Raw genomic sequence first — 16,551 nt, 5'->3', positions numbered from 1 at the left:
GAGTGAAGAAGAAAAATACTTTTGCTTGGTGATTGTTAACAAGAATAATAATAAAAACTGATTTTAATCAATAATGTAAATACTAAGGCATCGGGGTGTTTCCCTATATCAATATGAAATTCTTTGTGATCTAAGAAAATATCTATTTCATAATTGATTGTTCTTATACAATTAAAAACTTATAATTCGGTTGAACTGAGACAATTCAAGAACGCATGATAATCTCGATTGATAATACGGTTAGAAAAGTTTTCAGAAAAGCCCATTCACTTTAAATCCTAATTTCTATGTGAAACTATAAGAAATTCATCTAAACAATAAGAAAAACATGATTGAACTTATTGAAAACATGGAAGAACTAATACATCAAAAAAAATCTAATTGAACAATCAAATATGTCGTGGATAAAATCCTAGAAAGAATCACATTAAATATTCATACCGTATAGAAGAAACATAACCCCTAGTCCTAGCAAAGAGTTTAGGCTGCCATTAGAGAAAGAAAAATACAAGGTTTTCTCTGCCAAAATTCGTTCTACCAGCCTTCCTTCAAAACCCTAATGTCTAAGTGTCCAAAGAAAATAAAACATTTATTGTTTTAATTTCCGTCCAAGTTTACAGCGGTAACTTGTAAGTTAATTTCGGCCTTCAAAAATTGAGAATTTTGAAAAACTCAAAACTGGAAAGTTGTAGATATTTAAGTCACGGTTCCAACTAGCCTTGTGTCAATTGGATTTTTGAGGAGAGAGATACGCCCAAAATACTGATCAGTGCTCAAATCAGATTTTTCCTTTTCAGATTCTGCTTCTTTGATTTCTTTCCTTATTTGAAGCTTCCAATCATGGTAGACGATCCAAGTACTCCAGCTGCACCTCCTTATATATTTAAGCATGGTCCTTTAGCTCCACTTTAATTCTAGTTTGGCCTCCATTCTTTCACAAATTCTTGCAAACTCATCTTTCTCACATGATTTCCTGAAAGTAGAAAATTACACACAATGAATAGCATCTTATTCAAGAAATTATGTAAAGATAAATAAAATGGACTAATGCAAATCATGACTTAATTGTACAAATTAAGCATAATAATAAGGTGATAACGCCCATATAAATATATAACAAGTATACATTTTAAGGCGTTATCTGTCATCAATCAAATGTTTAATTTGAGAGTTTTTGTAGTCTAAAATTATATGCAAGAAATAAGTTTATGGATTAAATAGTAAATAACATCCGATTGACATGAAACTTGAAATGTGTTTTAAGAACATAAAAAATATAAAAAACATATAATTCAACAGTTAGATTTTCAAAATATGTAATCATGTTAATTTGTTTAGTGAAAGTTGTAGTTTTAGGCTACAACTAAGTTTGTAGTCAAATTTTGGTCCTTTAACAATATATTGGGCCTTTCCAAACAAAAAGAAAAATTCAAGAAAAATTTTATTTAACTAAAATTTTGAAAGAGATAAGCAGCATTGATAATGAGATATAACTATCTTTTTTATTAAATATTGTATAATTTAAGTTTCTAATGACCACCCTGGAAAAAATTCCTAGAGCCGCCACTGTCTCTTCTATTTTCACACTCTCAAAACTCTCTCTCTTAGATCAGCCTAGGGTGGACAATGATTGTGATGGCCTAGGCTTCCAACGGCCAATGATGTACACAAGTCACGGTGGATACGCAAGTTTGTGGTCGGGTTGATTTTGGATTGGGCTACCAAGAAAGGTGTTGCTCGATTGTGGTGGGTTGTGGATTGGCTTTGCTAGGTTTTAGGTGGTGCTTGCTAAGTTTTTTCTACTTGGATTGTGTGTTGGGTTGTTGGATTATGGTGGTGGTTGAGTGGTTGGTTGCTATGGGTTATGCTAGGGGTTGTTGTTGTTGGGTGCCATGGTTGTTGTTTTTATTGGTTGCGCCATGGTGATTGGTTGTATGTTAAAATAGGAGATGAGATTTATCATGCATTGTTAAGTGAGATGTTAAAATAGATATATTAGCCTTTTGAAGTGCTAAATGTTAAATTTTTTAGCACTCTGAATGTGAATGCTCTTAGCACTGAACCTCCACATCTAACACCATTAAAATCAATGTTAAAGTTAGAAAAAGATGCCAAAGCCACCGTGAGCCAACTAAAACAATAAACTACCTCTAGCAATAAAGGAAACTACCTCTAGTAACAAAGATTAGCAGTATAAACATCAGGAATTACTTTAAGGACAAAGTTTAGTTAAAACTACAACTCTACTTAATATCTTTTTATTGGAGGTGAATTTTGACAAATTTACTACTGAATTACATTTTCTTCTTATATTCTTTATGCTTGTAAAATTTCTAGAAAATTAAACATCAATAGCTATGTCATCGGTAAATTGTTTAAATTGCCAGTTTTTTGTTGTTTAAAGTTATGTATAAAATATAAGCTTATAGATCATATATTAAATAATACCCAATTGACACAAAATTTGACATATGTATTAAGAGCGTAAAGAATATACAATTCAATGGTTCAATAGTTAGTGTAGGGACATTGGGCATAGCGGTCCATTATCTATTTGTATATTAGGTCTGTGGCCCAAGCCGAGGACTAAGAGTTGTCCGAGGAGGAAAAATCTTTGACAGAAAAGACTGTGTTAGTGAATGAAGAAGTTGGTTTTAGTCATAATTGCACAAGATGATTGTCCGAGGATGAATGCATACTCGGCTAATATAAGCCGAGGTCAAAAGGAGTGATCCATTGTTCAGAGGAACGTTTTAGGAAGTTCGGTCGGTATAGATAAACACGATAGAGACATAGGAGAGGGAGAAATCCTAAAATATCTTAGGAGAAAGCTACTGCTTCCGCATTAAATGCACTGCAACTAACTTTCTGACCGCATTAATGTGAAGGTAATGCCTAAACAATGGATTTCAGCCTTACAACTACTATATAAGGATTTATGGGGAATGCTGATGGGACAAGTATCCACATCGACTGTCTAGCATGCACGTGGAAGGTGGAGATGAAAAAGAAAAGATAGTATAAAAGAAGAAGGATGCAGTGAGACAGGGGGATCGAAAAAAGAGAGAGAAGATAACTGTAGCATCAACAACTGACTTTGTAATCAAATCTGAAAGAAATATATAAGAACAGATTTCCTCGGACTTTGCCGAGGACGTTTTTCTTTATTACAAACCTGTCCATTTACATCTTCTTGTCATCCAAATCTACTTTTGTGTTTGTCCAATCCATTAATGCCTAGTTTTCCAACCCACTCTCTACAAATTCATTGTTTTGAGCTTTTTGTGCCTAAGTCCATCTATCTGCTGGACTAGGAATTCAAATCTGGTCCTTATAGTTAGATTTTCAAAATATTTAGTAATGTTAATTTTTTTGAAAAAAGTTGTAACTTTAGACTATAACCATTTTTGTAGCTAAACTTTATCCTTACTTTAATTTATTAACTGATAATATTTGCTAATCATGTAAAAACAAAGGCTACTTAAGAATCAATCTTTACTTGCCGATTCTACTTTATGGGGTTGATCTTTTGCAATTGCTTTCTTTGGTAGTTTTTCCTTTTCTCTGGCTTAAAAAAAAAAAAAAATCACTGTTTTGCTTTGTTTGGTGAGTTATCTCATGAGATGGTAGATCTAGTTACTTTTTATGTGATTTCTAAGAATAAAACCCACATAACACATAGAAAATGTGTATGAAATTATAATGAAATTGGCACAAAATAAAGTCCACCATGAACCTGAGAAATTACAACTTAATATATACCATTTTGTTATCTCTCTTTGAAGTAGATTTAACCTCAATCATAGTAGGTTTGTAACGTAAATGCAAGTAATTTTAATTCAACATTTTACTTTTTGTTAGAATCTTTTTTACTCTCTTTTGTGTGTGTTTCTTTATAAGACAAAGACAAAAAGTTGTTGGTTATTTACTTATGCATTATCATGCCTTGGCTCACGTCCATTTGATTGAACGAGACAATTTCAAAATTAAAAAAAAAAAAAAAAATCCTTGACCATGTGTTAAAGACATTGGACACAATTTTTATCTAATGCATCAGTGCAATGAACAGAAACTTAATCCTTTGACATATCGAGAGTGAAAAAATTGAATTTCTAACAATGGAAAAGTTTGATTGGACATAAACTTAGGGTGTGTTTGGATATTACTTATTTAGTTGAAAACTGAAAACACTGTAACAAAATAATTTTTAAATGTGTGAATAATCCCACGAGACCCATTTTTAATGAAAGTTTTGGTGAAAAGAGAGGTGTTTGGGTCCCATGAATAGTGCACGGGACCCACTGAATAGTCACATTCTAGTGAAAAATTTGGACAGTCAAAGAGGTAGTGGGTCCTGTGCATTGTGGGTCCTGTGCACAGTGCACGGGACCCACTAACAGATAACATCTCATGTGAAAACACTGTTCTCAATTAAAAAAAAAAAAAAAAAAGGAAAACGCAGACGTTGAAATGCAGACGCCATCCAGACGCACACTAAATCTTTTGACATATCATGAGTGAAAAAATTGAATTTCTAACAATGGAAATTTAATTTGTCCTTGACGATTTGTCTTTGGGTATAAATGTCATTGACAATTTAGTATGTTCTCTTCAATTAATAGTTAGATTCGAATACAAATCGTCTTTTTCACTTTTTATGTTCCACTTTATATTTCACTAATCATAATATGCTATGTGGTTGATTTTTTTTCTATTTTATATTTGGATTCAGTTGATGGGTGCTCTTAGGGCATTTGTTAATGAACAATTTTAAAGAAAGTTTTGTTACCATTCTTATAGGAAATATATAAAATTGTCACAAAAATCAATTGTTTTTCTCATTTTGTATAATAAGTTTTTAAAAGCATTTTATAAACGAATACTCTTAAAACATTTGTTAAGAAAATTAAATAAATAAATAGTAAGTTATTATAATTGGTAGCTTATGAAGTGGAACACAAAAAAATGAAATAGACGTCTTCAGAATTTATGAGCTGATGTTATTTCACCGTCTATTTAAAGAAAAAACAAAAAATGGACGGGTGGAATTCATTGCAGATTCTTGTACAATTAGAGGAAGGAAATCTGGAAATGTGCTAAGCAAACATGACTAGAGAAAATCCCAAAGAGCTAGAGAGATCGCAATTTTCATGTTTACACTTTTCACAATCAATTTGTTATATATATACACTGCACGCATTGGAGAAGAAACTATATTGTAGTACAGTTCAATCATTAAAAAGATTACATTAAAAAAATTTCACCACTTTCTGTCTTTGTGGATAAGTAGGAAGTCACAAATCACAAGCACAAATATAAGCTTTTGGTATTGACGGTCCCCTGAGAGAAGTGACTCTGCAATGGAAGACGTATGAGAAAAAGCCTCGTTCGTAGAAGACGGATAGGACATGAAAAAATCATCGAACCATCCCTATGTGCAAATGTTAAGCCGGTGGAAGAAAGGCCAAGCGATGTTAAGTCTGGAAAAGGAACATCACCTTCTAAGTACTGCACAACTTGGCGCATGCTTGGCCTTGCTGCAGCCTCTGAATGAGAGCACAGCAATCCTAGTTTCAAAACCAACTGTAGTTCCTCTGCTACATAATTTGTACCAAACTTTGGATCCCTTGCCTCCATAATTTTGCCTCGGCTCAAATGAGAAAACACCCAATCAACGAAAATTGAATTTTCTGATGGCCCATATGCCTGTATTGGTCTTCTTCCACAAGCAACCTCGAGCATAAAGGCCCCAAAAGCAAACACATCAGTGCTTGTTGTGGCCTTGCCACTTCGAGTATGCTCTGGTGCAAGATACCCAAGAGTTCCAACCACATAGGTAGTTTGAGGATCAGTTCCATGGTCATATAATCTTGCAAGACCAAAGTCACCTAATCTACCATTTAGTTCACCATCTAGCAAGACATTACTAGCCTTCACGTCTCTATGAATAACAACTTGATCCCATCCTTCGTGTAGATAAAACAGCCCTGATGCCACACCTTTTATGACGTGAAATCTTTGGCTCCAACTGAGGGTGACCTGAGGTTGATCAAAGAGGTACTTGTCTAGGCTTCCATTGGACATGTAGTCATACACCAAAAGCAATTCTCCTTTTCTTCGGCAATAGCCCAAGAGTGGTACTAAATTTCTGTGGCGAAGCCGACCTATACTCACAATTTCAGCCACAAATTCTCTCATTCCCTGTCTTGATTCATGAGAGACCTTCTTCACAGCAATCTCAATTTTAGAGGTAGGTAGCACACCTTTGTAAACTCTACCAAATCCACCACTACCCAATTTGAAAGTTCAAATATGTGTATAAACACCCTTGAACGTTTAGACCCCCAATTTACAACTTAACCAATTCAAGCATTATGTCAAACAACTAGTGTGCAGAAAATGAACATAAGCTATAATATAGAATTGGAAAAAATGTCTAAGCCAAATTAAAATCACAACCCACAGCAGATAATAAAAGGCAAAGATAAAAGAGAAGGAAGATGCAAACACAAAGATAACACGCGATGTGTTATCGAAGAGGAAACTGAAGCCCTCGGCGTAAAACCTCTCCGCTGCCCTCCAAGCGGTAAACAATCCACTAGAAAATGTAGTTGGGATACATGGACAGCAATAGACCCTCCAAGCCTAATCTACTCAGTGCACCTAAGCCCTCCAAGCTTCTTACTCCAACGAGGTTGCGCCGAACCTTTTTCTTTTCTAGCTTCCCGAATTCCGCTACTAGATCGTAGCATCAACCAATGTAAATTGGTTCCTTCCTAACTGCTTCCCTGAACACCAAACAGCCCTCTCATAGTGATGAATATGGTGAGAACAAGGTTTTGGTAAAATGCCTCTTAAGGGTTTGACAATGGAGAGGAAAAGAGTTGAAGAATTTGAAGAGACTCTAATGTATAGATTGTAAGTGAATCAATCTCGTTTTACTCTAGGGTTTCTCTCTCAAAATTCTCTCTGGAAGCTCTCTTTCATTTGTGGGTATAAGGGGTATTTACACTGGAGTGAAAGAGGAATGTGAAACGTCAGGTTTTACAAAACAGGGGTGGCTCGCGGCTTGGCCTCGCGACTTGACTAAGTCGCGAGACCCAGTCGCGAGATAACCGTATGGCCAGTTGTCCTGTTTTGTCCTGTAGTGCTCCAGCTAGCATGACTGTTTACTTTCTGGCACGCTTGGCACGTGTGCTGCATCTGATGGCTTACAACCGCGAGCCACCCGCGAGATCAAGCCGTGAGTCTTTGTTTTCTTGCACACTCTTGAGCAATCAACACTCCATTTCACTCACTACCCTTACAACAAACCCACCTAAATATAGGGTTACTAAATGTTGAAATACAAGCAAATTTGGCACGGAATAAAACCAATAAGATGGTTGATTAAATTCAACCTTACAATCTCCCCCTTTGGCTATTCCATGACAAAACCCTAAAATAGACTCTAGACTTAACATATGAGTTGGAAACAGTTGAACAAAACTCACTCACACCTAACTCTAGAAACTGTGAAGCACTTGAATCATAAGAACATGAAATTCCTGAAAACACAACAATACACCATGATCATTGTATGCAGAAAAGTATGAAATGCATATGAAACAGGCTTAAAGTGATCAAGCAAGGATGAAGTGAAGTTTCAAATCATGGCTTGATCAACCAAGTAATCACCACAAGGTAGTGATCACAGTGTTCATTCACACTTGGAATGAACACTAGAACATACAAGTAAACAAGAACAAAGCAAGTTACTTGTATGCCTAACACTCAACCAATGCATAATACACTAAGTATATGCATTTAGGAACAATCCTAAAAGGGCAGAAGAGTGACAGTACTTAAAACAAAATGCAAGACATTTAGATAGAAGTGCTGATTTAAACAAAGCATAAAAGGCTGCATAAAACATAGTACACACCATAAAGCCTACAAATATGCATAAAACATAACCTTAAAAGCTTACAAAAGCAACATGGGTATAAACCACAATATATCAACTTAAATTGAATAACATCAACATTATATATAAAAGAGTAAACCAAGATTATAAGTTATGAGTTAGAAACAAGAATACACCAAAACCACAGTGTATCAAACCCAAAGAAACATTAAATATCCAAAAACATAAACTTATAAGTTTAAAGGATAAGGCATAAACAAAAGTATGTGTGGACTCCCCCTATTACTATGCACACTTCCCTTTGAGCTTTCTCCCCCTTACTGAATGCTCTCCCCCTTTTTGGCACGAATAGTTAAAGGCTGTCGTCTAACTTTCGTTGAATAGCGTCTAGCTGATTCTCCATAGTTTCGAGACGCATTTGAACATGGTTGTTTGTGGAGTAGAGAAGTGTCACCATCTCATAAATGCGTTTCTGAATATTTTCAAGCATATTTCCCACTCTATCAGTTTGAGGATCAGTTTGTGCTTGCGGAATGCTAGCTTGTGGAACTTTAGGAATAACACGTGAAGTAGGTGTGGTATGTACAGGTGTCTTTAACTCAGGAGCAGATGGAGTAATCGGAGAGATGTGTGCACTCTTTGGTGTTTTAGAGGAGTGACTTCTGCTAGCTTGAAGAGTGTACATGGAAATAGGACGCTGACGGGTCAACATTTTTCCATTTGTGGGAGGAACAACGCCTTCACGAAGAATGAGCTTCATGATGAGATTGCAAAATGGAATAATTCCTCGAGCTACAGTTCGAACTGCGGTCTTCCTCATGGTGTGAAAAATGTGAGTACAGATACCAATGGGGGCTCCTGTAATAAGATCACAAAGGAATTGAGCTCTTCCAAGATTTATGAAGGTAGTGTTGGACAGTGGGTAGAGATTAGAGAACATGATCAACTTCAGTGTGGTCAGCTCTGGTGCAAACTTTGCGGTGCTGATGGATGTGCTTGTATTGGATACTTCATGATCAGATCCTAGGATTTGTAGAATGTCTTGAATCTCTGGAGTTCGATCATCGTACGGAGTTAGATCCACATTCTGAGGTCTAGTGATGCCGAGAATATTAGCGATGGAGTTCGGGGAAATGCCAAATTCCTTTCCTTTGACCCAGAAAATAAGTTCAACTCCAAGATCAGTTGCATTGGAGAAGCATTCCTTAACCAGTTCATCCATTGGATCGACAAAGTTCCCAAACAAGTTTGCGCAATCTCGTGGCTCAAAGAATCGAGGGATAAAATTGGTCCCTAAGGTGTTAAACTCCACCACTCGTTCCACTATAGGAGTTGACTTGTCAAAGATGTTTGAGCAGATGTGTGAGGTAAGCGGGGTTCTAAACCTCTCCTCATTGGAGTCTTGAGATGATTGTGATGAGAGTCGAGTCCTTTTAGCAACTGGGATTGCTGGATCATCAGCAACAATGTCTTTACCCTTAGAGGATCGACGAGACATCTGCAAGAGAATAGGCCCACAGCAACGAACCAAAAACAGCACCACACAAGATAAATATCAACATGAATAGATGCAAATAAGAGTGTAAACCAGAGATTTTAATACACACATACAAACTTAAGACAGGTCAGACCCAAACAAACCACCATCAATACTAAAGTGCATAATAAGACAGGGGCAACACAATGGCAAAAGAGCAATAGAGCATAGTGAAACACAAATTCAGAAATAACTGTCAATGAGACAGTTTACCATGACCATGATATGCAGAAAATGACAGCATTCGAACATTAGGAACGGATAGCAAAAATTAGACCACATAACCCAAAATAAAGCACATGGCAGTGAGACATAACATTCAGAAAATGAAGTGTTTTAAAGAGATACTTTCAAGATGCAATCACACACATGTTATGTTATCATAAAGACACAATAATCTGAGATAAGTAATCCAATGCCGCAAGCAAACTTTAATACACACACAAATGGATGGAGCAAGTCACAAAATATACCAAACCCATTTATCAAAAGAGTTTGAAAATCAACAACAGGCAAATAACGGAACAAAAGAAAGAGCACAATGTGACCACAATATGAAAATGGATGAAAGCAACAACAGACACAACCAACCATACCCATTAAACCAAGAGGAGAATGTTACAAAAATAGTATCTACCCAAATGGCACGAAAAACATTCATTCAACAGAGAATATGAGATGAGGAAAATAAGACCCATACCTTTTCTTGATGATTTTGAGAAGAAATGAAGCAACAATGGAGTTTGAAAATGGGTACACGGAGTGTTTGGGAAGGAGATAGTTGAGAGAGAAGATGAATAGTCACAAAAGTTCGAGGGAAAACTGAAAAAGATTTAAAAACTGCCCCTATTTTTGCCAAACACGCGTTTTTTGCGATTGAGGTGAGTCGCCAACAAGTCGCCAGGTCAAGCCGCTAGAACATTCAAAGACAAAAATTTGAAAAATTTTTCTAAGTGTTTTTCGCGATTGGAAGGTCTACCTGCGAGGGAGTCGCGAGCTGAGCCGCGAAAATCTCTGAGTAACCCTTGCGACTGGACCTTCCACTCGCGAACAAGTCACCAAAATTGACCCGCGAACTCGCGACTGAGGCCCGCGACTTGACTTACCCGCGATTGAGTCGTCAAAACAGGGCAAAAATGAATTTTTGAAATTTTCAAATTTTGAGAACAAAATACTTTTCAAAAACACCTAAAACACTCAAAAATCTTTTTGTGTTTGAATTAACAAAGATTGAGCATGTGAAAACACATTTCATCAAGTACAATCACACAAATGAATATGGCATTTATTGAACATAAACTTGTGTGTTGTGTGTGGATATCAACAATGAGATAGTCCTTAGTCTAATGTGAAATTTCAATGATCAATTCAACCAAGGCATACACAATTAGCACTAGATTAAGTGATCCATCTCAATTATAGAAATATGTATATATGACCTCCCACAAAACTTGATAACATATCTTGGAGCTTTACATTTGACTCCACTTTTAATCATAACATTTGATCTTTTTGATCCTTTCAAGAAAAACCCCTCTCATTGTGAGAGTGATAATAGATATTTCACCTTGATGAGATAGCCTTTGGCTTTTTAAATAAACATTCACTTTAATTTTAGGTCGCTTACCCTTTTTCCTAGTCGAATACTAGAATGTACGACAGACTTTTATAGCTCAATATCTCTTTTCATTTGGAGATTTACATTTGGTGAACTCTTTTTAGCAAAAACAAAAATAAAGAGTGGGAAGATATATAGACACAAGTCTATGCATGTCTCAAGATCATCATAACCATTCACTAATCATTCATGACTAGTTTGAAGATCTATTTACAACAATCACATAGATTTCAAGATTTCTCCCACAGTGATAAGAGTGCAAAGAGACAAGCTATGCTCGAAAATGCACAAAGCCATTAGCACAAAGGTACAAGGCAAAACAAGTTTTGAGACAAAAACTCAACAATGTCAATTAAACTTTTTGATTTTCTAATTTTTATGTGATTTTTGGATTTTTGACATAAAGAAAAAAATAGATCAAAAACAAAAAGAAAACCAAAAGTATGCACAAATAGACAAACAAACAACCATCACATAAACAACAAGCAAACAATCAAACATCGTCACAAAGCATAGGAAGTATTAATGCATGGACATGTTGTAATGCTTATGCATGAGTACCCTTTTTCACCCACACATCACTTGCGTTTGGGGTGATTTCCTTATAGGATTGGGTACGGGAGTTAGGGCTTTCAAACTTTCGTGAGAAGCTTTCCAAGCAGTTGGTGAATGCACCAATCATCTTCATCATGTTCATCATTCCGGGATCACCATTTTGATCTCTTGATTGTTCACCTACCCAATTTCTTCTATTATTTCTAGGTCCTTGTGACCTTTGAGGAGTTGCACTATTCTTTACTCTCAGCTTTTGGCAATTTGGTCGAGTATGCCCTTGAAGTCCGCAATGATGACACACATACCTCTTTGTGGTCGTGGACGAGACTTGGCTCGAGATTCAGACCTGCCCACAGATTGATTACGGGAATTCAACAACCGTTCGTTCCCCACATTTCTCTTCTCCTCTATCTTGGGCTTCTCAGCAGTAGGACCAACATCAACTGATTCTTTGGCCTTTATAAACTTCACTTCTTTAGTGACATTTTCGGATGAGCTACTTCCTCCAGTATATCCCAACCTGGATTTGTCTGAAAAGCTCTTTTGCGATGAAATAACATCATCTAGCTTCTTGGTGGTGACCCTCTCAATTTTAGCATTTGCTTACACAACCTCTTGCTCAAGAAATCTCACTTTTGTGTAAGCTTCTGACAGCTCACCATTCAGTGTTTCTATCTCACATTTGGCCTCCTTATATCGGATTAGGAGACTTTTATAATCCTCCTCTGCCTTCTTCATTTTTCTCATAGCTGCCTTGCCACCCTTGTGTACTCACCCGACTTCTCAAGGAGTGAGTTATAATTCTCTTGAAGATTGGCTGTGCTTTCATCTTCTTCAGCATCTGATTCTTCAACAATTCCCAGTGATTCTTCATCACTATGTTCTCCAAGGTCTTGTACAAGCAGATTCAACTCGTCTGAAGACTCAATATGAGTAATAGTCATAAAAGCTGAGTAGTTCCCCTCTCTATCACAGCTTTCTTCAGATTCTGAGTCGGATGAATCCGAGTCACTCAATGTCGTGGCATACACTTTGCATTTCGATTTCAAATAATTCGGACATTCTTTCTTAAAGTGTCCATGCCCGTTACATTCGAAACAAGTGACACCTTGTATAGGTTGAGATTCTTTTCCATCTTTCTTTTTGAATTCCCTTTTCTCCCTTTCTGAACTTTGAAATTTTCCTTTATCACCAAATTTGCCATTATTTTTGAATTTCAAGAATTTTCTGAAATTTTTTACAAGGTATGCAACATCTTTGTCAACCACATCTTCTCCCAATGAGTCATGATCTTCCACCTTCTCATTAATGGTCTTAAGAGCAAGAGATTTACTCTTCCATTGATTGGGCAGCGATATCTCATAAGTCTGAAGAGAACCAACCAGCTCCTGGACTTTGATGTCATCAAGGTCCTTGCTCTCTTTAATCGCTGTCACTTTAGTACGAAAACTTTCCGGCAATGATTGAAGGATCTTCCTTACAATTTTAGAGTCCTCCGTTTTCTCTCCCAAATTGAACTTGCTTACAATCACCTCATTCAGCTTGCTATAGAAAGAGTCAAATGATTCATCCTCACTCATTTTTAACTCCTCAAACCGAGTGGTTAGCATCTGTAACTTGGTGTCTTTTACCTTCTTCGTGCCTTCGTAAGTGGTCTCCAATATCTCCCATGCTTCTTTAGCAACAGTAATGTGAGAGATCCTGTGAAATTCATCTGGAGAGACACCACAGAAAATAGCATTGAGTGCTTTACTGTTAGCATTAGATGCAGCAAGTGCTGCCTTATCCCATGTGGATTTGGCTTCCTCAGGCCTGGTCCAACCTATCTCAACAGCATCCCAAACAGACTCATCAATGGAACACAGAAAAGCTCTCATGCGAACTTTTCAAAAAGCGTAATTACTACCATTAAAATATGGAGGTGCATTTAGGGATTGAGACCAATCCATCTCAAAAGGGAGTAAATGATCACACAATGGTAATGAAACCACAAGATGTGTACCCGCTCTGATATTAATTGAAAGTTCAAATATGTGTATAAACACCCTTGAACGTTTAGACCCCCAATTTACAACTTAACCAATTCAAGCATTATGTCAAACAACTAGTGTGCAGAAAATGAACATAAGTTATAATATAGAATTGGAAAAACTGTCTAAACCAAATTAAAATCACAACCCGTAGCAGATAATAAAAGGCAAAGATAAAAGGGAAGGAAGATGCAAACACAAAGACAACAGGCGATGTGTTATCGAAGAGGAAACCGAAGCCCTCGGCGTAAAACCTCTTCGCCGCCCTCCAAGTGGTAAACAATCCACTAGAAAATGTAGTTGGGATACATGGACAGCAATAAACCCTCCAAGCCTAATTTACCCAGTGCACCTAAGCCCTCCAAGCTTCTTGCTCCAACGAAGTTGCACCGAACCTTTTTCTTTTCTAGCTTCCCGGATTCTGCTACTAGACCGTAGCATCAACCAATGTAGATTGATCCTTCCTAACTGCTACCCAGAACACCAAACAGCCCTCTCACAGTGATGAATATGGTGAGAACAAGGTTTTGGTAAAATGCCTCTCAAGGGTTTGACAATGGAGAGGAAGAGAGTTGAGGAATTTGAAGAGACTAATATATAGATTGTAGGTGAATCAATCTCGTTTTACTCTAGGGTTTCTCTCTCAAAATTCTCTCTGGAAGCTCTTTTTCATTTGTGGGTATAAGGGGTATTTATACTGGAGTGAGAGAGGAATGTGAAATGTCAGGTTTTACAAAACAGGGGTGGCTTGCGGCTTGGCCTCGCGACTTGACTAAGTCGCGAGACCCAGTCGCGAGATAACCGTATGGCCAATTGTCCTGTTTTGTCCTGTAGTGCTCCAGCTAACATGACTGTTCACTTTCTGGCATGCTTAGCACGTGTGCTGCATCTGGCGGCTTACAGCCGCGAGCCAGCCACGAGATCAAGCCGCGAGTCTCTGTTTTCTTTCACACTCTTGAGCAATCAACACTCCATCTCACTTATTACCCTTACAACAAACTCACCTAAATACAGGGTTACTAAATGCTGAAATACAAGCAAATTTGGCATGGAATAAAGCCAATAAGATAGTTGATTAAATTCAACCTTACACAATTGTTCTTTGTCCCTAAATCCTTTTGTGGCAATGTAAAGATCTTTGTATTTGAATCTGTGAGGCCCATAGTCAAGCTCCCAGTCTTCTAGCAATTCTGCAAATTTCCTCTTCCTTTTTATGACATAAGTTATACCTGAAATTGCTACCAAGACTAACCTAACAAGGATTATAGGCAAACCAATTGTCAAAAGTTTAGATCTCTCCTTACCTCGAGGCAGCTTGGGAAGTTGAGAAAGGACAAGTTCTTGAGCCTTACCATTCATCTTAAAGCTCCAACCCAAAACATAATGGGAAGTAAGGACAGAGCCAGTTGAGGAAGAGAAACCAACATACATGGTTTTGTTAATGATGGGTGAAAGATCACGGGACAAAGACAATAGAGGAATTTTGGGTTTATCAACATTAATTGGAGCTAAAGTGACATTGATTTGCTTCTTGATCCCATCATATTCCACCCAAACTTGCATTGGGTGGCCACTGATAAGGGTCAGATTCATAAAGCCACCACTGGTAGCATAGTAACATGCTGAGGTAGATGTATCGGAATCCAAGCTATTGATGTCAACCCCAACATGGTTATCATTGATGTCATTGAACTCGTGGCTCTGGATCGTATCGAGCTCTATGGAAACTACATGATTGGTGGAATTACCATTGTTGGTCTCATTGAAAAGGCCAAGGTATTGGCTTGGAAGAGATCCCGGAAGCCCTCTCGTTGGAGCAATCACAAAAGCGATCCCATGACCGCTCAGAGTTGGATATTCGGAAACAATGGCAAAGACAAAAGTCGTAGAGAAAGAGAAAGCAATGTCATTCAATGAGTTCTTGAAGCTTATTGGAGTAGGGTAGAAAGCATGACCCTTTTGCTGTTTGGTGTCATTGGTGAACTCCAAAAGACCATTAGAAGTGATTGTGGCTATGCCGTCTAGGCTTAGATTGACTGATCTAAAACCATTGTAAGTGAAATTGGTATCTTGGGAGGCTACAACGCTTATTAGGAGAGGCAGCAGTATTACAAGCTTGGAAAACATGGCTATATTTGCATACACATTTCTTCTTTTCATTCTAAGAAATGCAGGGTTGGTTTACATACATCATGTTGAGGAGAACATCCTATGTAATGTAATATGTATTCATACCTAAAGTCAAGCACCCACAATTCATGGGTCACCCAGCAGGGCCCGCGTCACCCAAGTTTCCAAGTAAACGATTTTGACTTTTAAGGAATCTCACATTTTCCATGAAAGTCAGCCTTAAGCTTATTAATCATTATTTATATATAAACCACGCAAGTTGTTATATCTTATCTTATATGGATGAGATACACTTTTTTTATTTTCTTTATAACAGGCCGGGGAGTTTCCATTAAATAGATGAGAAGTTTCAAAATGGTTTTAATTTTGAAGAAGTTATCTCCGAAATTTTGGTTGTTATAAACTTAAGGACATTTGAATTTGTGTAGTGGGAGAGTAGAAGTTTATCCAAAATCAAGGATTTTAAAATTGGTTGGATGGGTATACATCTTTCTTATTTAACCGGTAGGAGAGTTATTTAGGGGATGACCCTTGGATCAAAACCATAAAATTATTTGTGGTAGCATCTATTTATAAAGACTCAACTCCTATTCCTCTGTAGACAATATTTCCTTCACAATGACTTTTCTTCCTCTCTAAGAAATAGCCAAAAACCCAAAAAATAACCAAATCAATTTTTTCTTCTTTAACTAAGAAACCTAATTAGCTTTTACAACTATAATTTGAGACCCCAACAGCCCACACCTTTGTAGAAGGAGGACTTCATTTCATAAAA

At 37.1% G+C, this 16,551-nt stretch overlaps 1 pseudogene; it reads right to left on the bottom strand.

Annotated features, from left to right (window-relative positions):
• Nucleotides 1-5,260: 5,260 nt before the first annotated feature.
• On the bottom strand, nt 5,261-15,848 carry LOC115951881 (annotated as a pseudogene).
• Nucleotides 15,849-16,551: the final 703 nt, after the last annotated feature.

The sequence above is a fragment of the Quercus lobata genome, chromosome 7, assembly GCF_001633185.2.
Source record: "Quercus lobata isolate SW786 chromosome 7, ValleyOak3.0 Primary Assembly, whole genome shotgun sequence".
Taxonomy (NCBI): domain Eukaryota; kingdom Viridiplantae; phylum Streptophyta; class Magnoliopsida; order Fagales; family Fagaceae; genus Quercus; species Quercus lobata.
The sequence above is the reverse complement of the archived record's forward strand: the minus strand, read 5'-3'. Positions and strand labels throughout refer to the sequence as shown.